General features: G+C 43.4%; 1 protein-coding gene across 2 annotated transcripts in view; it reads right to left on the bottom strand.

Moving 5' to 3' along the window:
- Positions 1 to 26,950, bottom strand: part of CD207 (CD207 molecule) — a 43,262-nt gene extending 16,312 nt beyond the window's left edge. The window contains exon 1 of one of the 2 annotated variants that reach the window (XM_063789019.1): positions 26,838 to 26,950. The gene's annotated coding sequence lies outside the window, so the exon portion shown is untranslated. Of the gene's footprint in view, positions 1 to 20,417; positions 20,622 to 26,837 lie in introns of those variants that run through there. The other variant, XM_063789018.1, reaches the window with a different exon arrangement.
- Between the last annotated feature and the right edge of the window lie 803 nt (positions 26,951 to 27,753).

Here is a 27,753-nt window from a genome sequence, read left to right as displayed (position 1 = left end):
GAGAACAAAGACACAACATACCAGAATCTCTGGAACACATTTAAAGCAGTGTGTAGGGGGAAATTTATAGCACTAAATGCCCACAAGAGAAAGCAGAAAAGATCAAAAATCGACACCCTAACATCACAATTAAAAGAACTAGAGAAGCAAGAGCAAACATATTCAAAAGCTAGCAGATGGCAAGAAATAACTAAGATCAGAGCAGAACTGAAAGAGATAGAGACACAAGAAACCCTTCAAGAAATGAATGAATCCAGAAGCTGGTTTTTTGAAAAGATCAACAAAATTGATAGACCACTAGCAAGACTAATAAAGAAGAAAAGAGAGATGAATCAAATAGATGCAATAAAAAATGATAAAGGGGATATCACCACCGATCCCACAGGAATACAAACTACCATCAGAGAATACTATAAACACCTCTATGCAAATAAACTAGAAAATCTAGAAGAAATGGATAAATTTCTGGACACATACACCCTCCCAAGACTAAACCAGGAAGAAGTGAATCCCTGAATAGACCAATAACAGGCTCTGAAATTGAGGCAATAATTAATGGCCTACCAAACAAAAAAAGTCCAGGACCAGATGGATTCACAGCCGAATTCTACCAGAGGTGCAAAGAGGAGCTGGTACCATTCCTTCTGAAACTATTCCAATCAACAGAAAAAGAGGGAATCCTCCCTAACTCATTTTATGAGGCCAACATCATCCTGATACCAAAGCCTGGCAGAGACACAACAAAAAAAGAGAATTTTAGACCAATATCCCTTATGAACATTGATGCGAAAATCCTCAATAAAATACTGGCAAACCGAATCCAGCAGCACATCAAAAAGCTTATCCACCATGATCAAGTCGGCTTCATCCCTGGGATGCAAGGCTGGTTCAACATACTCAAATCAATAAATGTAATCCATCACATAAACAGAACCAATGACAAAAACCACATTATTATCTCAATAGATGCAGAAAAGGCCTTTGACAAAATTCAATAGCGCTTCATGCTGAAAACTCTCAATAAACTAGGTGTTGATGGAATGTATCTCAAAATAATAAGCGCTATTTATGACAAACCCACAGCCAATATCATACTGAATGGGCAAAAACTGGAAGCATTCCCTTTGAAAGCAGGCACAAGACAAGTATGCCCTCTCTCACCACTCCTATTCAACATAGTGTTGGAAGTTCTGGCCAGGGCAATCAGGCAAGAGAAAGAAATAAAGGGTATTCAATTAGGAAAAGAGGAAGTCAAATTGTCCCTGTTTGCAGATGACATGATTGTATATTTAGAAAACCCCATCATCTCAGCACAAAATCTTCTTAAGCTGATAAGCAACTTCAGAAAAGTCTCAGGATACAAAATCAATGTGCAAAAATCACAAGCATTCCTATACACTAATAACAGACAGAGAGCCAAATCATGAGTGAATTCCCATTCACAATTGCTACAAAGAGAATAAAATACCTAGGAGTCCAACTTACAAGGGATGTGAAGGACCTCTTCAAGGAGAACTACAAACCACTGCTCAGTGAAATAAAAGAGGACACAAACAAATCGAAGAACATTCCATGCTCATGAATAGGAAGAATCAATATTGTGAAAATGGCCATACTGCTCAAAGTAATTTATAGATTCAATGCCATCACCATCAAGCTACCAATGACTTTCTTCACAGAAGTGGAAAAAACTACTTTAAAGTTCATGTGGAACCAAAATAAGAGCCCGCATAGCCAAGACAATCCTAAGCCAAAGGAACAAAGCTGGAGGCATCACGCTACCTGACTTCAAACTATACTACAAGGCTACAGTAACCAAAACAGCATGGTACTGGTACCAAAACAGATATATAGACCAATGGAACAGAGCAGAGGCCTCAGAAATAACACCACACATCTACAACCATCTGATCTGACAAACCTAACAAAAACAAGCAATGAGGAAAGGATTCCCTATTTAATAAGTGGTGCTGGGAAAACTGGCTAGCCATATGTAGAAAGCTGAAACTGGATCCCTTCCTTACACCTTATACAAAAATTAATTCAAGATGGAGTAAAGACTTAAATGTAAGACCTAAAACCATAAAAACCCTAGAAGAAAACCTAGGCAATCCGTTTCAGGACATAGGCATGGGCAAAGACTTCATGACTAAAACACCAAAAGCAATGGCAACAAAAGCCAAAATAGACAAATGGGATCTAATTAAACTAAAGAGCTTCTGCACAGCAAAAGAAACTACCATCAGAGTGAACAGGCAAATTACAGCATGGGAGAAAACTTTTGCAATCTACCCATCTGACAAAGGGCTAATATCCAGAATCTACAAAGAACTTAAACAAATTTACAAGAAAAAAACCCCATAAAAAGTGGGCAAAGGATACGAACAGACACTTCTCAAAAGAAGACATTTATGCAGCCAACAGACATATGAAAAAATGCTCATCATCATTGGTCATCAGAGAAATGCAAATCAAAACCACAACAAGATACCATCTCCCGCCAGTTAGAATGGCAATCATTAAAAAGTCAGGAAACAACAGATGCTGGAGAGGATGTGGAGGAATAGGAACCCTTCTACACTGTTAGTGGGAGTGTAAATTAGTTCAACCATTGTGGAAGACAGTGTGGTGATTCCTCAAGGATCTAGAACTAGAAATACCATTTGATCCAGCGATCCCACTACTGCGTATATACCCAAAAGACTATAAATCGTGCTACTATAAAGACACATGCAAACGTATGTTTATTGCAGCACTATTCACAATAGGAAAGACTTGGAACCAACCCAAATGCCCATCAATGATAGACTGGATTAAGAAAATGTGGCACATATACACCATGGAACACTATGCAGCCATAAAAAAGGATGAGTTTATATCCTTTGCAGGGACATGGATGAAGCTGGAAACCATCATTCTCAGCAAACTATCACAAGGACAGAAAACCAAACACTGTATGCTCTCACTCATAGGTGGGAATTGAACAACGAGAACACTTGGACACAGGGTGGGCAACATCACATGCCGGGGCCTCTCAGGGAGTGGGGAGCTGGGGGAGGGATAGCATTAGGAGAAATACCTGATGTAAATGACCAGTTGATGGGTGCAGCAAACCAACATGGCACATGTATACCTATGTAACAAACCTGCACGTTGTGCACATGTACCCTAGAACTTAAAGAATAATTTTAAAAAAATAGATGAATGCATTTTACTACGTGAAATAAGCCAGACCCAACAGACAACACATTATGTGATTCCATTCATATGACACCCGAAAAAGGAAAAACTGGAAGGATGGAAACTGATTAGTGGTTGACAAGAGCTGACAGAAAGAGAAGTGGTTGCTAAAAAGTAGATGAACAGGGGAACCTTAAGGGTGATGGAATGCCTTGCATGGTACTGTGTTGGTGTACATCACTCTATGCATTTGTCAAAACCCACAGAACTCTACATAACAACGAGTGAAATTTCAAAAGTAAGAAAAGGACATGAACAGACACTTCTCAAAAGGAGATGTACAAATGGCCAATAAACATAAAAATGCTCAACATCATTAATCATCATAGAAGTGCAAATTAAAACCACATCTCACACCAGTCAGAATGGTTATTATTAAAAAGTCAAAAAATAATAGATATTGGTGAGGGTGCAGAGAAAAGGGAACACTTATACACTGTTGGTAAGAATGTAAATTAGTTTAGCCCCTGTGGAAAGCAGTATGGAGATTTCTCAAATAACTAAAAGTAGAACTACCATTTGGTCCAGCAATCCCACTGCTGGGATTCTACCCAAAGGAAAGGAAATCACTCTACCAAAAAGACACCTACACTTGTATGTTTATTGCAGCACTATTCACAATAGCAAAGTCATGGAATCAACCCAGGCACCCATCAATGGTGGACTGAATAAAGAAAAAATGATATATATACACCATGGAATACTGTGCAGCCATTAAAAAGAATGAAATCGTGTCCTTTGCAGCAACATGAAAGCAGCTGGAGGCCATTAACCTAACTAAGTGAATTAACACAGAAAGAAGAAACCAAATGTTCTCACTTATAAGTGGGAGCTAAACAATGCGTACCCACAGACATAAGATGAAAACAATAGATACTGAGGACTCCAAAAGTGGGGAGGGAGGGGGACAAAGGTTGGAAAACTACCTATTGAATACTATGTTCACTATTTGGGTAATAGGCTCAATAGTAGCCCAGGCTCTTCTCTCTCTCTGTCTCTCGTTGTTGTTGTTGTTGTTGTTGTTGTTGTTAATAGAGAAACAGGGTCTCACCATGTTGCCCAGGCTGGAGTGCAGTGGGTATTCACAGGTGCAATCAGTGCACTACACAGGCCAGAACTCCTAGGCTCAAGTGATCCTCCTGCCTCAGCCTCTGAGCAGCTGAGACTACACATGCATGCCACTGCACCTGGTGTAGGCTCTTCTTTGAAGGAGAATCTGGAAATTATATCTCCATGTCCACTACATAGGATAGTTGATCCTGACATTTGAAGGAAGAAAGTTCACTGACACAGAAATAGGGTATAGTAGGTAGTCTCAATGATCCCTGCCTTCATTTCCTGTGAGCTTGGAATCATGACCTTCCTCCATGAATGAAGTCTTCAGATGGGACCACAGCCCCAGCCAATAGTTTGACTGTAATCTCATGAGAGACCTTGAGCTTGATGCACCCAGCTAAGCTGCACCTGGATACCTGCCCACAAAAACTGAGATGATAAATATCTGTTAAAAACCACTACGTTTTAGGGTAATTTGTTATGCAGCAATAAATTACTAACACAGGGGGCAGGGAGGGTTATGAATAGGACCCAAGCAATGTATATCTCATATCTACCTAGTTCAGCCTGCAAAGCTTGGAATTCTGGAGCTCTTAACAAACAGGATGATCAATAGGCTAAGCTCCCTCAGATGTGAAGATTTGGTTCACCCTATCAAGTAAAGGACCCAGATAGCTGATGTGCTAACTAAAGGGAAAAGGAAAAAAGAATAAATGAATAATCACGGAGGGAAGTCATATGGTTTCATGAACATAGCAGAAACAAGAACTAAAAGGACTACCTGCATTTCCTCCTTTCTGTATTATATATATTTTTATATTTTTAATTTCATTTAGTTTTTCTTTCTTCTCTCATTTACCATTGGATATAACTGTTCAAATATCCAAATGGAATAATAACAGAACTAGAGGAGGGGCTGGGCACAGTGGCTCGTGCCTGTAATCCCAGCACTTTGGGAGGCCGAGGCAGGTGATCACCTGAGGTCAGGAGTTCGAGACCAGCCTGGCCAACATGGTGAAACTCTGTCTCTACTAAAAATACAAAAATTAGCTGGGTGTGGTGGTGGGCACCTGTAATCCCAGCTACTCGGAGGTTGAGGCAGGAGAATCTCTTGAACCTGGGAGGCGGAGGTTGCCGTCAGCCAAGATTGCACCACTGCACTCCAGCCTGGGTGACAGAGGGAGACTCCATCTCAAAGAAAAAGAGGAGGAAAATCAGTCGTTCAGTAATCCTAGACTTAAAGCTGGATGCAACAACTTAAAAGACAGTGGGGGGGTGCCTGCTCTTAGAAAGAGCGTATGTTTTCTGTTGGGTAAGATACAACTGCTCCAGATCAGGTGACAACAGCTTGAGGAAATGTCAGCACAAGGAAAAGTATGTGTATGGATATTGGGCTGTAAAGATAGTTGTCTTTTTGGCCTGTCCAGAATACCCTTACTGATAAAGATGAATCTCAAAAATCTATGGTAGGCAGGATCCCCAACTCCCAGTGAGAAGACAAAAAGAGTTGTTTCTTCTTTCTAACTGCCTGGCAGCTGGATCTCAGGCATATTATCCCGGCTCAGGCAGTCAGATGCCACCACCTGTGTGATTGAGACAATAATGCACTCTTTCTTTGGTTCTGCCTCTTTTTCAAGTCTTCCCATCGAATCTGAGAGCAAATGGCCACCCTCTGAATAAATTCCCTTTATGCTTAAGTTATGCAGACATAGGCTTGTTGTTTCCAATAGAGAACACTGTGACTGGGCGCAGTGACTCACGCCTGTAATCCCAGAACTTTGGGAGGTGGAGGCAGGCAGATCACTTGAGGTCAGGAGTTCAGGACTACCCTGGCCAACATTGAGAAACCCCGTCTCTACTAAAAATACAAAAATTAGCCAGGTGTGGTGGCGGGCATCTGTGATCCCAGCTACTCAGGAGGCTGAGGCAGGAGAATCGCTTGAACCTGGGAGACGGAGGCTGCAGTGAGCTGAGACCACACCACTGTACTCCAGCCTGGGTGAGAGAGTGAGACTCTGTCTCAAATAATAATAACGATAAATTTTTAAAATAAACCCTGTGTAATATACCCACCAAGTTATCCCCTTTCCTTCTAAGAGTGACCCAGCCTTCCCAACATGTGTTGCCTCGAACACTAGTCCAGGATGTTCTTCCCAGAAAAGGGTCCAAGACTAAATAAGTTGGTGAAATATTTCATACTGTCTACTTTTTTTTTGAGAATTATATTAAAGTTCCTGAGAAGTCCTGTGTTAAATATGTTTAACATTTTTATACCAGGGTTTTGGTATCATTTTGCTTTTATACTCTCTTCACAGAAGACACTTCTCACTCTGAGAAACACTGGCCTGAATTCGAGAAAGGACGATTCAGAGAGACTGAAGTTCTCTCTGATTTCCCAGTTCTAGTTTGCTCTGTGAGATCTTGCCACTTCCCCAGATGAATCACACAAAGAATCACCACCCCCTTCACAGGAAGCCATGCTCCCCACAGAATATCATCACCCTTCTATTGAGTACTCTACCTTCCCCATTACGTTCAGATGCTTCCTCAGACATTTATAAAGTGTTTTATTCTGGGGTCTGTTTAGGGCTCTCTATTCTGTTTCACTGGTCTTCAAATTATCTTGATATCACTAAACTAATAGCTGCTTTATAAAACATCTTAAAATATGGCAGGCCTCCTTTTTAACCTTTTCTTAATTAAAATTTTCTTTGCCATTTTTAACTTGCTCTTTCAAATTACCCTTTGGCAAGTCCTATTGGGATTTTAAGTGGAATTTTAGTAAAGCTGTAAAATAACTTAGGGAGAGTTGATGTCTTTAGGATAGTTTTTATATCCACCTGCATGTGGTGTTTCTCTATTTCATTTATACCTGTCGGTCAAACTTGTTTTGGTTTTCTTCTTGTGAGCACCAATCTTTTGTTTGAAGGGAAGAAAACAACATTATTATTTGTAGATGATATGATTTTTTTACCTAAACCTGGAAGAGTTACTTAAATTGATGAGGGTTAATCTTCATATAGACAAAAACAATCCACATTAATAACTTTCCTATAAACCAAAACCAGCTCATTAGAAATGGTGGATATGCAGAGCAATTGGGGGGCTTCATATATATTTAGGAACAGAATTAACAAGACTTGGTAATGGGCTTGGTGTAGAGGATGTTGGGGTGGGAGCATCAGTGAAATATTTCAGAATTTGCCCCACTGTCACCCTGCGAGGGAAGACCATGTTGGATTAAACATTCTCCTTTCCATTCTAAAACCCAAATTTCTGCTTCTTGATGACACTTCTCAAGGTTTTTGACATTCCTGGTTTCAGGACTGTTGGTATGGTCTTAGCTACTTCGTTCTTTTCATTTTGGTTAGCTAGTCAGCTCCTACCCCACCATTGTTCCCAGAAATCTGCCTGTAGGATTCTCTGCAGCTATTTTGCATCACTCTTCTCTGGTTGTTTTGATAAAGTGGGAAGAAAGATCCTCTGTGGGAGTTACAAAGAGGAACTGAAAAGAGGAGTGAAGATTTAGAACAATAGTAAAGGATAACAGAAGAGGAAACTCACTAAAGGCAAAGAAATGGGTGGGCAGCTCAGAGACTGCTTATTCATGGTGATCTGTAAATGTCAAAGGCTCTCAGACACACATGGAAGTAGGCAAGGGAAATGCCAAAGCTCCCATTCTGGGCTCACTTAAAACCTTGCAGGTTATAACTGCAGAAAAGAAAAAATATATATTTATATTTATATATAAATATATATAAAAGAAAATATATATGTATATATATAAAAATGTAAATATTGCTATAAAGGAATCAAATTATTGAGAAACACACCAATCAGAATTACAGACTTTTAGGGTTAAAGGTTACCGTTTACAGTACATAACAACAATCTCTGAAGTCCAGACATCTTAAAAGACTCCTTTGTAACTGGCCAGGTGCAGTGGCTGTCACTTTGGGAGGCCGAGGTGGGCAGATCACCTGGTCAGGAGTTCGAGACCAGCCTGACCAATGTTGTGAAACCCCATTTCTACTAAAAATACAAAAATTAGCCGGGCATGGTGGTGGGCACCTGTAATCTCAGCTAATCAGGAGGCTGAGGCAGGAGAATCACTTGAACCTGGGAGGCAGAGGTTGCAGTGAGCTGAGATCATGCCACTGTATTCCAGCCTGGGAGGCAGAGTTAGACTGTGTCTCAAAAAAAAAAAAAAAAAAGACTCCTTTGTTATGAAACAGAACAGGATTATACACCTTCAACAAGTCCTCCCACTGGGCAAAAGAGTAAAACTGATGCTCTTTGTGATTATTCTCAATATACCTCCTTCTCAGTACTTGCTTTAAATAGATCTGCTTTCCTGTAGTTTTGTGGGAGGGACTATTTCTCCTCATGTCTCTAAGATCTGTTTTATGAGCACCATTCTTAACATTAAGCCTGTTCTCAAGGTTAAGACCATTAGTCCAGAAGAAAACTCCTGAGAAACTTCAATATGAAAAGTAAAAGAGTAGAAGATAATTTTAAACAAATGGAATATGCAATTGTTCATTGGTGTTTAAAATTGGCCTCTTAGGTTTAGACAGAAAACTCTGATTTGAAGTTTTGCCAGTTATCATTGTGTAAATATCCCCACGATAGCTGATTTCAACTTGGCACGATGTCACCAAACACGGTTGTGAAGAGAGGCCCACAATAGGCTCCCATAAGCCTGTAAAGGACAATGCCAGGGCACCACTGTTTTCCTCCCGTGACCATGATCTATCCAATTGTGTGGTTTTCCCCCAGCCTTGCTCTCCAGAAAGGAGAAGAGAGGGGTTTGCCTATAGGTTTGGGATGGAAGGACAGAGATACTAGGAGTATGACACTGTTAAATGCTACCCAGGAGACCCAGAGTAGGGAAAAGATGCAAAGGCCCCAGTATAAAATGGAAGGAATGAGCCCCAGCCCCTTAGAGGAGTCTCCGTTCTGAGAACTTATCTGTCGATTTCCACCAACTTCCGCCAACAACCTGCTGTGGCTTTTAAGTTCTGTCTGTAGACTCCAAAATGAACTGTTCCTCTTCCCTGGCCACAAGAGGCCTGGCTGCCCACATGCCACAACTCCCTGATGTGGGCATGGCTCCTTTACGTGATTGTGGCCTATGGTCAGTTTCTCAGGAGTGGGTGATTGATAGGGAAAGCTCTGGTGCTTTCCCTGGAGCAAGAACCACCAGGACCACAAAGGCCTCATGTTTGGCCACCAGCTACCTCCCTACAAGGAACAAAAACCCTTTCCATGAGTGTAACAACTCCAGGGACCCGAGGATATTTCCTGGGTATGTGGGGAGAATTAGATGAATAACGGGAGAGTAAAACATAAACCTGATCCCACTAGTCGTTTGCTTCAAAAGAGTCTCATTACCCTTAAAAGAAAAGAAAAATATCCTGATCATCTAACAAAACCCTTTGGGATCTGGAGCCTATCTTCACATTCCCATCTCTCACCACTCTCCTCACTGGCTTTCTTTATGTTTGGAAATATGCCAAGCCCATTTCTTCACAGGCCCTTTGCACTTGTGAATGTATATATGTAGGTATGTATGTATTTACATACATGTACATATATCTTTTCTTGGTGAACCATTTGAAAGTAAATTGTAGCATTTCAGCGTTATTTGATATTTCAGCCCTTACCTAAAAACAAACAAGGATATTCTCCCCCCATAATCCTAATACAATTACCACACCCAAGGAATTTAATGTGGATAAAATATCAAAGCCGTTATAAAAATTTACAGACCAGGCACAGTGGCTCATGCCTGTAATCCCAGAACTTTGGGAGTCCAAGGCAGGAGCATCACCTGCGTCCAGGAGTTTAAGACCAGCCTGGGCAACATAGTGAAACCTCAGCTCTACAAAAAACTAAAAAAATTTGTGGTGGTGCATGCCTATAGTCCCAGATACTGTGGAGGCTGAGGTGGGAGGATCACTTGAGCTTAGGAGGTCGAGGTTGCAGTAAGCCATGATCACACCATTGCACTTCAACCTGGGCAACAGAGAGGGGCTCTGTATCAGAAAAAAAAAATTTACAAAAACCCTTAAATGAAAATATTTACCCAAAAGAAGCTAGGTTTATTTCCTGATCCCAGGATCCAATTAAAGTTCACACATGGTATTTGGTTGTCACGGCTCCTTAGTTTCCATTAATCTAGGCCAGCCTCATAACCACAACCATCACTTACACACACTCCCCTCTTTTTATCTTTCATCATATTAACATATTAAAGAGTTCATGTCCATTGCTTGTAGAATGCCCAATTCTGGACTTGTCTGATTGCTTCCTTATGATTAGATTCAGGTTGTGGTTTTCTTTTAAAATAAACTGTTAGTGCAACTTGACACCCCTCATGTGAGGGTGGTGCTGAGTAGTGGCTTAGCTGGGAACCCAGCAAGTGTGTTCCAACCGTTGCCCAACCTGGCCTCCTGGTGTCCCCTGGACTCCACAGCCCTGATGCTGCTCAGGTTTTGAACCCTCCCCCACTAGAAAAATACTGAAGAATTTTCTGTGCTCCAGAGCAAGTGCTCCAGAGCTCCTAAGACCAACTGTTTATTGCCTTTGGATAACAATGCCTGAAACACTGGAACAAACATGTTTTGACGAAGGACATGGAAACTAGGATGTACCTCTATCCAGAAGCCTCTGTGTCAGAGATCTTAATCAAGACCAAGAAGATGCCCCACTAGGCAGAGAGACTATTTACTGACAGTGTTACACCCAAGGGGTGTATATCCTTGAGGATTCCACTGTGGGACCACAGAACCAGACATGTCACCCTCACCTATAATACCAACCGCACCCAGCTGGTGTGGAGAGGATCAATGCATTTATTGAGTGAATCCTGAAAACAGAAGCTGGATGCAAATCTACTGAGATGCCCTAGGACTCCTCTAGTGGCATCTTTAAATCATCTGGGAATTTGGCTTGGCCTAGTTCAAAACTAACATGGTCAAATGAAGATTTGTGTTTCTGGCCAAGATGGAGTAACAGAGATTATGTTTACTCTCACACCTAAGATAAAACAGACAATATACAGAAAACAGTGGTTTTTAGGACACTGGACATCAGGCAATGAAGAATAGTGATCCCTGAAACAAAGGAAACAAATGAGGTAAGCTCTATGATTGCCCTAGCTTACTACCTGCGGAGTTTCCAGGCCACAGCACCAAGAGGAAGAACAGAAGGCACCAGGCAGACTCCCTGAGTTGAGAAGACAGAGCTGAGAGTCCAGGGATACCACAGCAGCTAGAGTACACAGGACAGAGCTTGTAATCCAGATCTCTGGAGTTCTATATCTGAGAAGACAGGAGAGAGCTGCTCAGATACAGAATTCCAGAGATCTGGAGCCTTCAGCACCAGTCAGCACATGTGTGTGAGGAAAGCACCTGAAGCTGGAGAAAGAACCATTCAAAGGGATTAGAAGGAAAAATGTTGTTGCCCATGCAAAGCCTAGAATGGTGCCTGTTTCCATCAGCCAGACTAGAAAATTTATAATTCACAGGGCATTGGGTAGAGTATGCAGGACTCAGGGCAGGAAGAGCATCAGGAAAAATAGCTAATGCATGCTGGGCTTAATGCATAGGTGATGGGTTGATAGGTGCAGCAAACCACCATGGCACACGTTTACCTATGTAACAAACCTGCACATCCTGTACATGTATCCTGGGACTTCATAAAATAAAATAAACTGTGTATTTAAAATAATAATAAATATAAGGTCGTGTTTGTCTACAAACAAGGATAATTAGACTTTTTCCTGTCCAATTTGGTTGCCCTTTATTCCTTTTTCTTGACTAATTGCTCTGACTAGGACTTCCAGTACTATGTTGAATAAAAGTGAAAGTGGGCATCTTCGTCTTGTTCCAGACGTTAGAGAAAAGGCTTTTGGTGTTTCCCTATTCAGTGTGATATTAGCTGTACATTTGTCTTATATGGCCTTTATTGTTTTGAAGTTTATTCCTTTTGTACCCACTTTGTTGAGAATTTTTTAATCATGAAAGGATATTCAATTTTATAGAATGCTTCTTCAGCGTCTATTGAAATGATCATCTGCTTTTTGTCCCTAACTCTGTTAATGTGATGTATCATGTTTATTGATTTGCTTATGTTAAACCAGGCTTTATCCCTGAAATAAAATTCACTTGATTATGGTAGATGATCTCTCTAATGTGTTGTTGGGTTTGTTAGAATTTTGTTGAGAATTTTTGCTCCTATGTTCATCAGGATATTGACTGGTAGTTTTCTTATTTATTGTGTCTGGTTTTGATATTGAGTAATGCTGGCCTCATAGGATGAGTTTGGATGTTTCCCCTCTTTAATCTTTTGGAATAGTTTGAGTAGAATTAATATAGCTCTTCTTTAAATGTTTGGTAGAATTCAGCAATGAAGCAATCAGGTCCTAGGATTTTTATTGATGGGAGACTTTTTAATTAGTGCTTTGATCTCATTACTTGTTACTGGTCTGTTAAGATTTACTATTTCTTCAAGTTCAATTTTAGTAGGTGGTACATGTCCAGGAATTTATTCATTTCTTCTTGGTTTTCCAGTAGGTGGGTGTATAGATATTTATAATAGCCTCTAATGATCCTTTATACATCAACGGTATTAGTTGTAATGTCTCATTTTTTATTTCTCATTTTATTTATTTGGGTTTTCTCTTTGTTAGTCTAGCTAAAGTTTTGTTGATTTTGTTCATATTTTCCAAAAACCAGCTTTTTGTTTCCTTGATGTATTACATTGGGTATTGTGTTTTTAATCTTAATTTCACTTATTACTGCTCTGATCTTTATTATTTGTTTTCCTCTACAAATTTTGACTTTGGTTTGTTCTGGCTTTTCTAGTTAAGGTGCACTGTTAGGTGTTTATTTGCAGTCTTTCTACTTTTCTTTAAAAAAGTGGCTCCAATTTATGGCTCTAATTGATGCCTCACTTTCTACTTTTTTGATGTAGGCATTTATTGCTATAAATTTCCCACTTAGTGCTGCTTTTATTTCATAGGTTTTGGTGTGTTGTGCTACCATTTTAATTTGTTTCAAGAAATTTTTAAAATTCCTTCTTGATTTCTTCATTGACTCACTGGTCATTCAGGAGCATATTGTTTAATTTCCATGTATTAGTACAGTTTCCAAAATTCCTCTTGTTATTGATTTCTAGTTTTATTCATTGTGATCAGAAAATATATTTGATATGATTTTGAATTTTCTGAATTTCTTGTGATTTATTTTGTGGCATAACATGTAGCCTATCCTGAAGAATGTTCCGTGTGTGGAGGAATAGAATATGTATTCTGCAGCTGGTAGGTTGTTGTATAAATGTCAGTGCCGTGTTTGGATATGGTTTGTCACCACCAAAACTCATGTTGAAATTTGATCCCCAACATGGCAAAGTTGGGAGGTGAGCTTAGTGGGTCATAGAGGTGGATCCCTCATAAATGTCTTGATAAGTGAGACTAGATTAGTTCTTGGGGAAATGAATTAGTTTCCTTGAGAGTGGGCTATTATAACACCAGGATGCCCCTCAGACTTTATCTCTTCACATGTGTCCATTTCTCCTTTGACCTTCTCTACCATCTTTTGACCCAGCACATGGCCCTCACCAGAAGCTAGGCAGATGCTGATGCCATACTCCTCATACTTCCCAGCCTACACAACTGTGAGCTAAGTAAGCTTCTTTTCTGTGTAAATTACTCAGTCTCAGGTCCTCTGTTATAGTAACACAAAATGGATTAAGTCAGATAGGTCCATTTGGTATAGAGTGCAGTTTAACTCTGATGTTTGTTTGTTATTTTCTGTCTGGATAATCTGTCTATTACTGAAAGTGGGTGTTGAAGTTGCCTAATATTATATTGCAGTCTCTATTTCCCTTTAAATCAATTAATATTTGCTTTATACGTCTGGGTGCTCTGATATTGGAATGCATAGTTACAATTATTATACCCTCTTGCTAAATTGACTCCTTTATAACCTCTTGCTGAATTGACTCCTTTATCATTATATAATGACCTTCTTTGTTTTTCTTTACACTTTTTGACTTGAAGCCTAGTTTATCTGATATGAGTATAGTTACTCTTGCCCCTTTTTTTGCTTCCATTTGTATAAAATATCTTTTTCTAACTCTTCATTTCCAGTCTGTATGTTCCGTTATAGGTGAAGTGAGTTTCTTGTAGGCAACACATAGTTGGGTCTTATTTTTTTAAATCATGCAGCCATTTATGTCTTTTAATTGGGGATTTAGTCCATTTATATTCAATGTTATTTTGATAGGTAAGGACTTACTACTGGCATTTTTGTTACTTGCTTTGTGGTTATTTTGTAAGTCTTCTTTTTCTTTCTTCCTTTCTTGCTCTCTTCCTTTGTGGTTAAGTGATATCTCTGGTAGTATGTTTTTAATTCCTTGCTTTTTTATTTTTAGTGTATCTATTACAGGTTTTTGCTTTGTGGTTACTGGGTAATTTATAAAGGAAAGAGGTTTAATTGACTTACAGTTCTACATGGCTGGGGAGGCCTCAGGAAACTTACAATCTTGGTGGAAGGCAAAGGAGAAGCAAGTGCCTTCTTCACAAGGTGGCAGGAAAGAGAGAGAGTGAAGAGTGACAGGAGCACTAAAATCTCAGCCTTCACCACTATACAATTCATCCTTGTAACCAAAAACCAGTTGTACTCCCAGAGCTATTGAAATTTAAAAATACTTTTCTAAGAAAAGAGACTGGCATCTCTCCTGCTCCCTCTCTTGCCACATGACATACCTGCTCCCCCTCCACCTTCCACCATGAGTAAAAGCTTCCTGAGGCCTCATCAGAAGCTGAGCAGATGCTCGTATAACCTGCAGAACTATATGCCTCTTTTCTTTATAAATTACCCAGTCTCAGGTATTCCTTTATAGCAATGAAAAATGGACCACTACAAGAAGGAAGCTCTCCACTCCAGAAAGGACCCATGGCTCATCTCAGCCAGCCCTGCCTATGAGCAAGGCACAGCACATCCTCCCAGGAGCAGAACAGGCAGATGCCACAGGGGGAGTGTGGCATCTCCACTGGGCGGGATGTTACTGGGGTCTTCCAGCCCCACTGACTTCTTGCCCAGTGCTTCTTCCAGTGGAGCAGCATGGAGCAGGGATAAAGCTCAGTGTCCAGGTGGCACCGCTTTGTGGAGCACTATGGCAGGACACAGTCAACTCTGGAGACTGGGACAGAGACAAGGAGAGAAGATACCTGATCTCAGCTCACCTTGATCCTCCATGCCGCTCTCCTCCTTACTTGCAAATCCTCCCCCTAAACCAGTCCCAGAGGCCAAGCCAGGAGATCACACCTATAAGGGTTCTGGCTTCGTGGTCATTGCCATGTCTTTATGTCCATTACCTTTGAAGAAAATCTAAATCAGTTTCTAAAATTGAAATCAAACCACGTCTCTTCCCTGCTTAAGAGGTTTCCATAGCTTTCCTTCCTCCATGGGGAAAAGTAGAGCCAAGAACCCCAAGAAAGCCTGGTAGCTGAGGCCATCAGTGGCTCCTGAACTCAGTCCTGTATTAGTGCAGTCACAGGCGATCAACATGTTAATCAAACCCATCTATAAATGTTTATGTTCCTGATGCTCCATTTTAAAAGGCAGATAACATAGAATGTATTTTAGAAGATGTGGAGCAGATGTTAGTAGCAGATGCTAGAGAAGCAGGAAAGTGCAGGGGTGAAGACCTGGGCTCTGAAACCAGACTGAGTTGGAGTCTTTGTTTCCCAGCACTGCGTGGCCTTGGGCAAGTGGCCGGACCCTTTGCCTCGTTCCCTTATATATAAAATAGGGGATGAGATATCATCTAACTTATGGGATTGTTTTGAGGGTCAACAAGTTAATACCTGTTTTAGAATGCTTGTGAGAATGCCCGGCACTGGATAAGCGAATGTTGGGTATTATTAAATAACACAGCCGGGCATGGTGGTGCATGCCTGTAGTCCCAGCTACTCAGGAGGCTGAAGAGAGAGGATCGCTTGAACCCAGGAGTTCGAGTCCAGTCTGGGTAACCTAGTGAGACCCTACCTCAAAAATATTTTTTAATAAATAATAATAAAAAAAGTTTTCAACAACGGAGGCACACAGACTTGACTTCCCACACTGCATTTTGCTTGCCCCCGGCCCTAAACATACATACCCCTAAGCTGCGATCCACTGCCTCTTCCCTCACGAGCATATACCCCTCCCCCACCACTCCTTTCGTCATATTTTGGGAAAGAATCCTTAAATTAAGTTCCCTTTAGCACTGCTTTTATAGGACATGGACATCCACAAGCTTGATCTTTCTCCCTGCCTAATTCACACCCAGGCTCAGATATGGATCTGTCCTTCCCTCGTGTTGCTTTTAAACATCTGGTCATTAAGAAAAGTTCATGTCGAGAACGCCAGAGTCCACAAGAGTGCGGGATTCCTGAGATCCCTGCCAAAGCGGCTCCCTGGCATTACAATTCCGCCGGCGCTCTCTCCCTCAGTGACCTGTAGATGGCGCCATTGCCTCTGCCTGGGCACAGAAGGACGCCTGCCGCTTGGAGTTCTGTTTTCACTATGCGTGTGAATCTGGTCCTCCTTAGGTATTTGTTGGACTGAATGATAGTTATAATGGAATCCTGGCCTTCCAGGAATCCCCGACCCCCTCAATGAATGTAGTAGTAATATTAGTCATCTCATTCCTACATTTCACTCCCTAGGCCAGGACCCCTGAGATTTCAGTAAAGGTATACATTTGCTGAATTCTTTGAACCAAGCGCCAGGTGCTGGCTTCATGGAAGGCAGAAAATTGCTTGCCTTGTCCCCAATGAGCACACATGAGTAATCAGTCTTGGTCTTCCGGATGTAGCCAGGGTAGCAATGGCCTCGATCCCACCAGCTGGTGACTATTAAATATGCCAAGCCCTGACAGGTTCAGTCCTGAGAGTCCGGAACCTCTAGGAATGCCAGGGGTTCTTGTTACAAAGAGAGCCGAGAAACAGGAGTCAGGTGGCAGTGACACTCCATGCTTCCCCTACTCCACCAAAGCTGTTCTTGCCACAGTCACGGTGAACTGACCCTCCTGTTTACAAATTCAACTGGCATTTTCCTATCTGTTGATTTTTTTTTACCTCTTGGTGACATTCTTTCCCACTCACACTCCCTCACAAGGCCCCATTTCTTGGATACTTGTGGCCTCACGCACTCCTGGTCTTCTCCTGCTTGGAACCTCCAGGAGTTCCTTCTCTCTCACCTCTCCCCTAGATGCTGGACTTGCTGATAGGTCCGTTCTTATTCCTCTTCCCTGCTCTCCACACAGATTCTCCCTGGACAATCTCCTTCCTCCCCACCTCACTCCCCAATTCTCTTTCAGTCTAAACCAGTCCCCCAGACTTATGAATCCAGCTACCACTGGCCCTTTTTGCTTGCTTGCCACATGAACTCTTCAAAAACAATAAATCCATACCTGAACCCGGCCCCAGCACCTGACCACCACATCCCTATCCCCACCCCAGCCAACAAGTCTGACCCTGGTTCTGTGCTCCAGTCTCCCGAGCCAGACAGTCAAGTATCACCCTTGACTCCTGTGTTAGTTTTCTAGGGTTGCTGTAACAAATTATCACAAACCAGGCGGCTTAAAACAACAGAGAGTGACCCTCTCATCGTTTGGAAGGCCAGAAGTCTGAAAAACTGTCAGCTGCATTGTGCTCCCTCCAGAATCTCCAGGGGAGAATCCTTCCTCACCTCTTCCAGCTTCAGGCATTCCCTGGCTCCTCCGTGTCTGATTCCAGCCTCTGCCCCCATCTTCACATGGCCATCTCTTCCGTCTCTATGCATCCTCTTCTAAGAAAGCTCTCCTTGGATTTAGAGCCCATCCTAAGCCAGTATGATCTCATCTGTATCTTTACCTCAATCATATCAGCTAAGATCCTATTTCCAAATAAGGTCTCATTCTGAGGTTCTGGGTGGACATGAATTTGGAGGGGATGCCATTCAACCCACTGTAATTCCTCCACTTCCCCGCCACAATCTAATTTAATGCATGCTACCTGGGTTTTTTGTTTGTTTGTTTGTTTGGGTTTTTTGTCTGTTTGTTTGCTTTTTGTTTTTTCAAGACAGAGTTTTTTGCTCTTGTCGCCCAAGCTGAAGTGCAATGGCATGATCTCAGCTCACTGCAACCTCCGCCTCCTTGGTTCAAGCAATTCTCTTGCCTCAGCTTCCTGAGTAACTGGGATTACAGGCACCTGCCACCACTCCTGGCTAGTGTTTTGTATTTTTAGTAGAAACGGGGTTTCACCATGTTGGTCAGGCTGGTCTTGAATTCCTGACCTTAGGTGACCCACCCACCTTGGCCTCCCAAAGTGCTGGGATTACAGCCATGAGCCACCGCACCCAGCTGCTACCTGGGTTTTTGTTTTTCTTTTCTTTCTTTCTCTTTCTCTTTCTTTCTTTCTTTCTTTTTCTTTCTTTTTCTCTTTTTTTTTTTTTTTTGAGACAGAGTCGCCCTCTGTTGCCCAGGCTGGAGTGCAATGGCGGGATCTCAGCTCACTGCAACCTCCGCCTGCTGGGTCCAAGCGATTCTTGTGCATCAGCCTCCTGCGTAACTGGGATTACAGGCACCCACCACCACACCTGGCTAGTTTTTGTATTTTTAGTACAGATGCAGTTTCACCATGTTGACCAGGCTGGTCTCAAACTCCTGACCTCAGGTGATCTGCCCATCTTGGCCTCCCAAAGTGCTGGGATTACAGGCATGAGCCACTGCGCCCAGCCACATGCTAGCTGTTTAACATCTTTCCATCCACCTACTTCTCTCCATCCACATGGTCAAGGCACCAATTCCTGCTCCCTGGCACCTGGTCAGGTGTCCAGGCCCCAGCCTTGCCTTCCATCCGCTCCTCACACAGCAGCCAGAGGAATTGTTTCAAAACAGATCTAACCCTGCTACTCACCTCACAACCTGCAACACACACACACACACACACACACACACACACACACACTCCCAGCGTCACTGGGAGAAAGCTCCAGCTCCCCAGCCAGCGCTCTGCAACACACCAGTCCCTCTGTAAGTGGTCCCTGCCCTCCTTTCTGGCTTAACGCCTAACAACTGCCCACCCACTTTCCAGCCGCCTTCCTCATGTCCCAAGTCTGCCTGGGCCAAAAGCGCTCCTGTGGGCTGCAGGTGCCACAGCGCCCACGTCTGTGCAGATGCTGCTCCCTCTGCTGGAAATGCCCTCTCCCTGCCCGGCCCACCTCACTGACTCCTTCAAATCTCAGGTTAGATGCCGATTCCTCTGGTCAGATAGCCCTGGCCCCCAAATCAAGTGAGATTCCTGTTCAGGCTCTCCCAGCTCTCCAGGCCACCCCCAGCACAGCCCTGTCACACTCTACTATGTGTGTGTTCCTTGAGAGCAGGCACCGGGCATGCTCACCACATAGTCTCTGCACCTAGCTCAGTACCTGTCACTTCACAGCAACAAACAACACATTGTGAGCACCCAGCATGAGTCAGGGACAGTCCTCAGCATCTTCCCTGCACTAACTCATTTCCTTTTCATAACAGCCCTGTAAGGTGGTGACTTCACAGGAGGCCCATTTTTTTAGATGTGGAAACTGGGGTACAGATACATTAGGTAACTTATTCAGAGTCACAAAGCTGTTAAGTAGCAAGTCTGGTGTTCCAACACAGGCAGCCTAGGTGCAGAGTCCAGTCCTAGCTATAATGCTATACTCAACCATGTATTGAAATAACTCTTTATTGGTTCAGTTAGCTAATGTAAAATGGAGCCAGCCTGACCCCAAGAAGTTAGCTGACTTTTCCTGAGGTTGTCTAGTGAGGTCAGAACTTTGACTCAAGCCCTCAGACTTCTAGACCGGTGTTGCTTATGAACCCACCAAAAAGAGACCAGGGGGCCAGGAGTCACTGGGCTGCTGCAGGTGCAGGATTCTCAGAAAGGCGCCTGAGAAAAAGGGGCCCTCTTCCTTTGCTGCCTTGTCCAGAAGTGCTCATTATAGTCAGGACAGAAGCCCTCCAGCACAAAAGGACACCCCGGCAGCAAGTCTCCTGGTACCCAGCACTATTCATGAGGTTCTATTAAAACAAACAAACAAACAAACCCTTTGTATTTTTGTAGAGACAGGGTTTCACCATGTTGGCCAGGCTGGTCTTGAACTCCTAACCTCAGGTGATCTGCCCAGGGTGTGATGGCGGTGCCTGTAATCCAAGCTACTCAGGAGGCTGAGGCAGGAGGATCGCTTGAAACCTGGGAGGCGGAGGTTGCAGTGAGCCGAGATCGCGCCATTGCACTCCAGCCTGGGCGTCTGTCTCAAAAAAAAAAAAAAAAAAAAAAAAACCACCTGAGTTCAGATCCAAACCTCAATTTGATTAGGCCTCTAAATCTAATTGCCAGATTAAAGGAAGTACAGAGGATACTGCAACATGGTGAGTAAGTCCAAAGAATGAGAAATGCTAAGGATGACTGCTCTAGTTACACACACACACACACACACACACACACACTCATACATAAAGAGTAAGATGAATGGTCACAGATTTTAAAAGCCTTAAAGATGTATCAAACAAACACAATGTATGGCATTTGTTTGGATGCTGATTGAAACAAGGTACCTGTTAAAGAAAACACATGTGAGACAAAAGAGCAAATGTGAACAATGACTGGCTATTAGTACTAATCTGTAGGTATAATTACTGTGTTTTTTGTTTGCTTGTTTGTTTGTTTTTGAGACAGGGTCTCACTCTGTCACCCAGGCTGGAGTGCAGTGGCTCGATCATGGCTCACTCACTGCAGCCTTGACCTCCCAGGCTAAGTGATCCTCCCACCTCAGCTTCCCAAGTAGCTGAGACTACAGGTGTGCACTATCACACCCAGTTAATTTCTTTATTTTTTTTTGTCGAAATGGGGTTTCACTGTGTTGCCCAGGCTGGTCTTGAACTCCTGGGCTCAAGTAATCCTCCCACCTCTGCCTCTCAAAGTGCTGGGATTATAGGCATGAGCCACCATGCCCGACTAATTATTACACTTTTTAAAAAAGAGTTCTTACTTCTTAGAAATACATACCGAAGTATTTACAGATAATAAAATAACTTCAGGGAGAAGAATAGGGATATAGATAAAATAAGGTCAATTGTGGAATCTGGGTAATAGGTATATGGTGGGGGAGTTATATTATTCCCTCTACTTTTGTACTTGCTTCTAAAATGCATAATAAAAGACTAAAATAAAAGAGTCACCCTCACACGGTGAACCAGGCAGCTGCAGCCAACCAGTCAGATTATGGATTATGAATCCACTTTATCCAGTCAATTCTGTTCTGGAGTATGGTGATCCCAGAAGGAGGTTTTGAAACAGGAAAGAGCCCCTGGATCTTAAAGAGGAGTCAGCTGTGGTAGGCTCAGAAGCCTGACCCTGGCTGGATGAAGTGGCTCACACCTGTCATACCAACACTTTGGGAGGCAGAGGCAGGAGGATCGCTTGAGGTCTAGAGTTCAAAACCAGTCTGGGCAACATAACAAGACCCTGTCTCTACAACAACAACAACAAAATTTTAATTTGCCAGGCATGATAGCATGATCCAATAGTCCAAGCTACTCAGAAGGCTGAAGCAGGAGGATTGTTTGAGCCCAGGAGTTCAAGACTGCAGTGAGCTATGATAGTGCCACTACATTCTAGCCTGGCAATAGAGTGAGACCCTGTCTCAGAATAAAAATTTAAAAAGAAAGCCTGACCCTTATAGCTTGGCTACATTTATAGAATATAGAATATTTCTTCTTCTTCGCTCTTTTTTTTTGTCTTTTATTGCTATTAAATATTGTTCTCCTTCAGTCTTTGGTAAAAATCTTTTATGAAAATTCCAACTTTTTTCACATGTGGCTAAGGGAAGCAAGGAAAGTTGAGTTTGTTTACCAAATGTTGAGACCCTCAATCCCATCCCCAGCTCCTAAGACACCTGGTCTTCCTCTGCAAGCAGGAGACTGGAAGAGCCTTCTCTGGGAAATCTAACCAGCCCAGGAGAAAGATATTCAAGGCAATGAAAATTGATAGATTTTTCTGAAGAAATTGAGAGGAGTTGTAGAGAGTTGGAAGAGTCTGAGGTTGAATTATTTCAAAGCATATAGAAAACTAACCAAATGAAAAGAAAAAATAATTATTAATTTTTAAAAGTAGTATAGGAAAGGAAAATATAATTGTGATTCAGCTGTGAATAATGTTTACATATTCATAGTAATATGATTACTGAATACTGATATACCAACTGTTATTTATTGGTTTGCCGCATCCATTTCCATTACTGTTATGTTCTTCCCTAAATCACAGCAGATGGAAGGCTAGAAACTATTCTTCCAGACTTACAAAAAGTTTGGGATCTGATTGTGATTTTAGATCTGCCACAGGGATTTTTTTTTTGTCTGTTTGGCCTATCAATAATCTAGAAGTGTTTTGAAATCCCTCACTAGGATAGTAAATGTGTACATTTCTCCCTATAATTCGTTCGTTTTTATGTTATCATTAGAAACCATGTTAATTGCTCCCAGCACTTTGGGAGGCCGAGGCAGGTGGATCACGAGGTCAGGAGATTGAGACCATCCTGGCTAACATGGTGAAACCCTGTCTCTACTAAAAATACAAAAAATTAGCCGGGCGTGGTGGCGGGCGCCTGTAGTCCCAGCTACTCAGGAGGCTGAGGCAGGAGAATGGCTTGAACCCAGGAGGCGGAGCTTGCAGTAAGCCGAGATTGCGCCACAGCACCACTGCACTCCAGCCTGGGCGACAGAGTGAGACTCTGTCTCAAAAAAAAACAAAAACAAAAACAAAAAAAAACCATGTTAATTGCATACATGTTTAGAACTGTTGCCGGGTGTGGTGGCTCATGCCTGCAATTCTAGCACTTTGGGAGGCTGAGGTGGGAGAATCACTTCAGCCCAGGAGTTTGACACCAGCCTGGGCAACAGAGGAGAACCCATCTCTACAAAAAATAATAAAAAAAAAATTGGCGGGTGTGGTGGTGCACACAGTCCCAGCTACTCAGGAGGCTGTGGTGGGAGGATCACTTGAGCCCAAGAGTTCAAGGCTGCAGTGAGCCATCTTTGTGCCATTGCACTCCAGCCTGAGGGACAGAGAGAGACCCTATCTCAAGAAAAACAAAAACAAAAAAACCTGTTTTATCTGCTTAGTGAATATTTTGTCATGAGAATGATATTAATATGGCCATGCTTGCTTTTTTGTTTGTTTGTCCAATGTATCTTTTTCCCTTTCTTCACATTCAGTTTGTCTGTATCTTTACATCTTAAATGTGTCTGTTTGAAACGACATATAGCTAGGTTTTCTGTCTCATCTTTTTTTAGTTCTTTCTCCAAAAGCGTTTTCAGCGTAGGTCATCCTACAGTATATATTGAGAAAAATGTTTAGTATGCCCTCATATCTGAGTGACAATCTGCCTGGATATAAAATTATAATTTTCAAAAGAGTCACCCTCACATACCCCAGCAGGGTCTATGTTCTGCCCTGATCGTACCTGCTATAATCTGAATGTGTCCCTCCAAAATTAATTTGTGTTAACCTATGTGGACACTGAGGGGGTATGAAGAGGCAGGGCCTTTGGGGACATGGTTGAGTCATAAGTGCTGCACCCTCATGGATGGGACTAGAGCCCTTAGAAAAGAAGTTGAAGGGAGCTCCCTGGCCCCTCCACCATGTGATGCCTCAGCAAAAGGGGCCATATTTGAAGCAGAGCAAACCCTCACCAGACAGAATCTGCCAGCACGTTGATCTCAGACTTCCCAACCTCCAAAACTGTGAGCAGTGAATTTCTATTGTTTATAAATTACCCAGTTCATGGGTTTGTGTTTTTGTTTGTTTTGTTTTGTTTTTTGAAATGGAGTCTCTGTCTGTCTCCCAGGCTGGAGTGCAATGACATGATCTCGGCTCACTACAACCTCTGCCTCCCAGGTTCAAGCAATCCCCCTGCCTCAGCCTCCCTAGTAGCTGGGATTACAGACACGTGCCACCACGCCCAGCTAATTTTTTTTTTTTTTTGTATTTTTAGTAGAGATGGGGTTTGCCATCTCTGTTGCCCAGGCTGGTCTCAAACTCCTGACCTCAAGTGATCTGCCCACCTCGGCCTCCCAAAGTGCTGGGATTACAGGCGTGAGCCACCACGTTTGGCCCTATAGTTCATGGTATTTTTGTTACAACAGTCTGAATGGACTTAAGGCAGTACCCCATGGGTACCTGCCCAAACCTTCTGGGTCATTTTCACAGGCTGAGGGAGCACCCAGTGGGTATCCTAAAGCAAAAAGGTTAGGGCAGGGCAAGCCACAATTAAAATAATAGCCTGCCCAAAGTTAAACTGCCACCTCCACTTCTTTGCAGCTTTTAAATGACAGGGTTGCTCCAGGGAGTAGTTCCAGCTACATTTCAGAAATCACAGGATTTTGTTCTTGGCTTCAGCGGGAATGATGCTGGTATTTCTCCAGTAGGCTCCAGGAAGATCTCCACGTACATGGAACCCTCTCTTAAGCAATTTAAGTGAACTGCTGTGTGCGTAAAGAGGGTGGCCTATGTGGCTGTGTGTGCATTTGTTTGTGCATACACAGGACGCCCCTGGAAGGTTACACAAGAAACTAACACTATTGAGTGCCTTTGAGGAGGGTACCTGGGTGACTGGGGACTGGAGTAGGGAATGAAGCTGTTCCATTGTTTTATAGCTCTTGATTTTTTAAATTTAATTAATTATTTATTTATTTTTGAGACAGGGTTTCGCTTTGGCATACAGGTTGGAGTGCAGTGGTATGAACATGGCTCACTGCAGCCACCTCAACCTCCCAGGCTCAAGTGATCCTCCCACTTCAACCTCCCAAGCAGCTGGGACTACAGGCATGCACCACCATACCCAGATATCTTTGTATTTTTTGTAGAGACAAGGTTTTGCCATGTTGCCCAGGCTGGTCTCTAACTCCAGAGCTCCGCCAATGCACCAGCCTCGGCCTCCCAAAGTGCTGGGATTACAGGTGTGAGCCACCATTCCTGGCCCTTGGAGTCCTTTTGATAAGAACACTAATCCCATTCATGACGGCTGTATGCTTATGACCTAATCACCTCCCAAAGTCCCCAACTCCTAATACCATCACATTGGTGAATAGGATTCAACACGTTACCGTGGGGGGACATAAACATTCAGATCATAGCAGGATGAGAGCAGCTCCCTCTCACCTCCCACTCTGGGACTGTGCTTCTGGAGAAGAGTTGGCTGGGGATGCCCTTCACATGAGACAGAGAGTGGATTGGGAAGGACCTGTCATCCTCCTGAGCATTAGGGACCTCCTTCCCCAACATATTTGATATTCCCGTTGTCATGTTTTATCTGTTCAGGTAAAGCTAATGATTGTCCTCTTACAATGGCAAACAACAAAGAAGAAATATCACCCCATATCTCCAAGGGCCTAATCTCTGGCAGCCTGCCAAGATGTAGGATTGGAAGCTGAGGAAAAGGGGGCGTGCATCCTGGAACAGAGCAGATGCAGATACACAGAGTTGAGCTGTCCTCCAACTCTTCTGTTCCCAGGGCCTCCTCCTAGAGAAAGCCCAACTCCTATGGATTATACCAAGCCTTACTCAAGTGCAAGCTCTCCCTGGCTCCTGATCCTCCTGGTGCCAGGCTCGCCCTTTACAGCCACAGTTATTTTCGAATGCATCACCCGTATAATCTTCCTATGTCTATGTCCCCTACAGACACTCAAAATGGCCTCTAGTCACTAAGAGGAAGAGGACAGTGACTGACGTCTGGCCACAGGGGTACCCTGGGGTGGGAGCTGCCGTTGTTCACTACAGCAAGGTGGATGTTTTCATTATCATTGTACCCCCAGTACTCAGGGAGTATTCCGGGAGCATAAAGGACTCCTCTTGGGTTTCCCATCCTAAGGGGGCTGTCTGTCCTGCCCCTTCCCTTATGGACCAGGATTAGGGAGCGTGGACTGCTGCACTGGGCACGAACAGGTGTAACCAGAGAAATTAGACACGCGGCCAGCTTCCCGGGCCTGGCCTCGTTGGAGACATTCCCCACTCTCCCTCCTTTTCCCACCCCCATCCACCCATTTCTGGACCCTAGGGAGCCATGGCCCACCACCCAGGGTGCCTGCGCAAGGAAGTCGGCGCAGAGCGAAACCCCTCGGTGCTGTAAGTTTGCGACCAGCAGAGGGCAGCATAAGGCCGCTTCCCTGGAGGTGGCCGGCAGGACCGCTGCAGCACTACTGGAGGCGGGCGGGCACCGACTGGGGGCGGCCAGGGTAGGAGAGCCCTGTCAGTGTGAAATTAGCCTGAAGACTGGGGCGTGGTATTAGTGCGTACGCGAGGGGCACGTCCCGGTCCCTGACACCCAGGACACTGTCGTTACCGCCGCCTTCCTCCATCAGTGTGGTACCAAGGGCCGTGTGGTGCAGTGATGGGGGCACAGGCTCTGCCATGAGGCTGAAAGGATGTTTCCACTCCACCGTTTACTGTGTGGCGTTGAGAAAGTTACCTGACCTGTCTGAGCCTCAGCTTCCCCATCTATTAAATGGGGTAATACGGCCCACCTCACTGGGTCGTTAGGGAGCTCATAGGCACACTGGTAAGTGCTTAATATTCACCTTCATCAGCACTTTTCTTATTGCGTCATAATTGCCCAACTGTGTATCTCTCCTTGTACAGGTTTCCTTAGCACTCGTGGGAGATTATGTTTGGGATCTATATCCAGGAGTGGAATTTCTGGGTCACATGGCATGAAAAAGTTCCCAGATGCCTGAGCTGCCTGGTTCTCAGGAAAAGGAGGGTGGGGCAGGGGGGTGTCTCCAATCTCAAAATACCTGTCAGGCATTTTGGGATTACAGCGCCCAGCCCCGTCCCTCATCAAAGTAACTGCTCCGTGAGCTGTTGTGAAGCCAACCTGAGTGGGAATGAGGTTGCCGCAGCTCTACACTGGGCCCTACACAGCCCCTGGCTGACCTCAGACCCTGTCCAGATCTCCTCAAACTCCAGCCCCTTGGAGCCCCCTGGTGTTGGGAACAAGCCCCCCCAAATCTGGCCATAAACTGGCCCCAAAACTGGCCATAAACAAAATCTCTGCAGCACTGTGACATGTTCATCATGGCCATAATGCCCACGCTGGAAGGTTGTGGGTTTACTGGAATGAGGGCAAGGAACACCTGACCCACCCAAGGTGGAAAACCACTTAAAGGCATTCTTAAGCCACAAACAATAGCATGAGCGATGACTGCTGCAGGTAACTAGCCCAACCTATCCTTTAATTCGGCCCATCCCTTCGTTTCCCATAAGGGATACTTTTAGTTAATTTAATATCTATAGAAACAATGCTAATGACTGGCTTGCTGTTAATAAATATGTGGGTAAATCTCTGTTTGGGGCTCTCAGCTCTGAAGGCTGTGAGACCCCTGATT

The sequence above is a fragment of the Pan troglodytes genome, chromosome 12 (genome assembly GCF_028858775.2).
Source record: "Pan troglodytes isolate AG18354 chromosome 12, NHGRI_mPanTro3-v2.0_pri, whole genome shotgun sequence".
NCBI lineage: Eukaryota > Metazoa > Chordata > Mammalia > Primates > Hominidae > Pan > Pan troglodytes.
The sequence above is the reverse complement of the archived record's forward strand: the minus strand, read 5'-3'. Positions and strand labels throughout refer to the sequence as shown.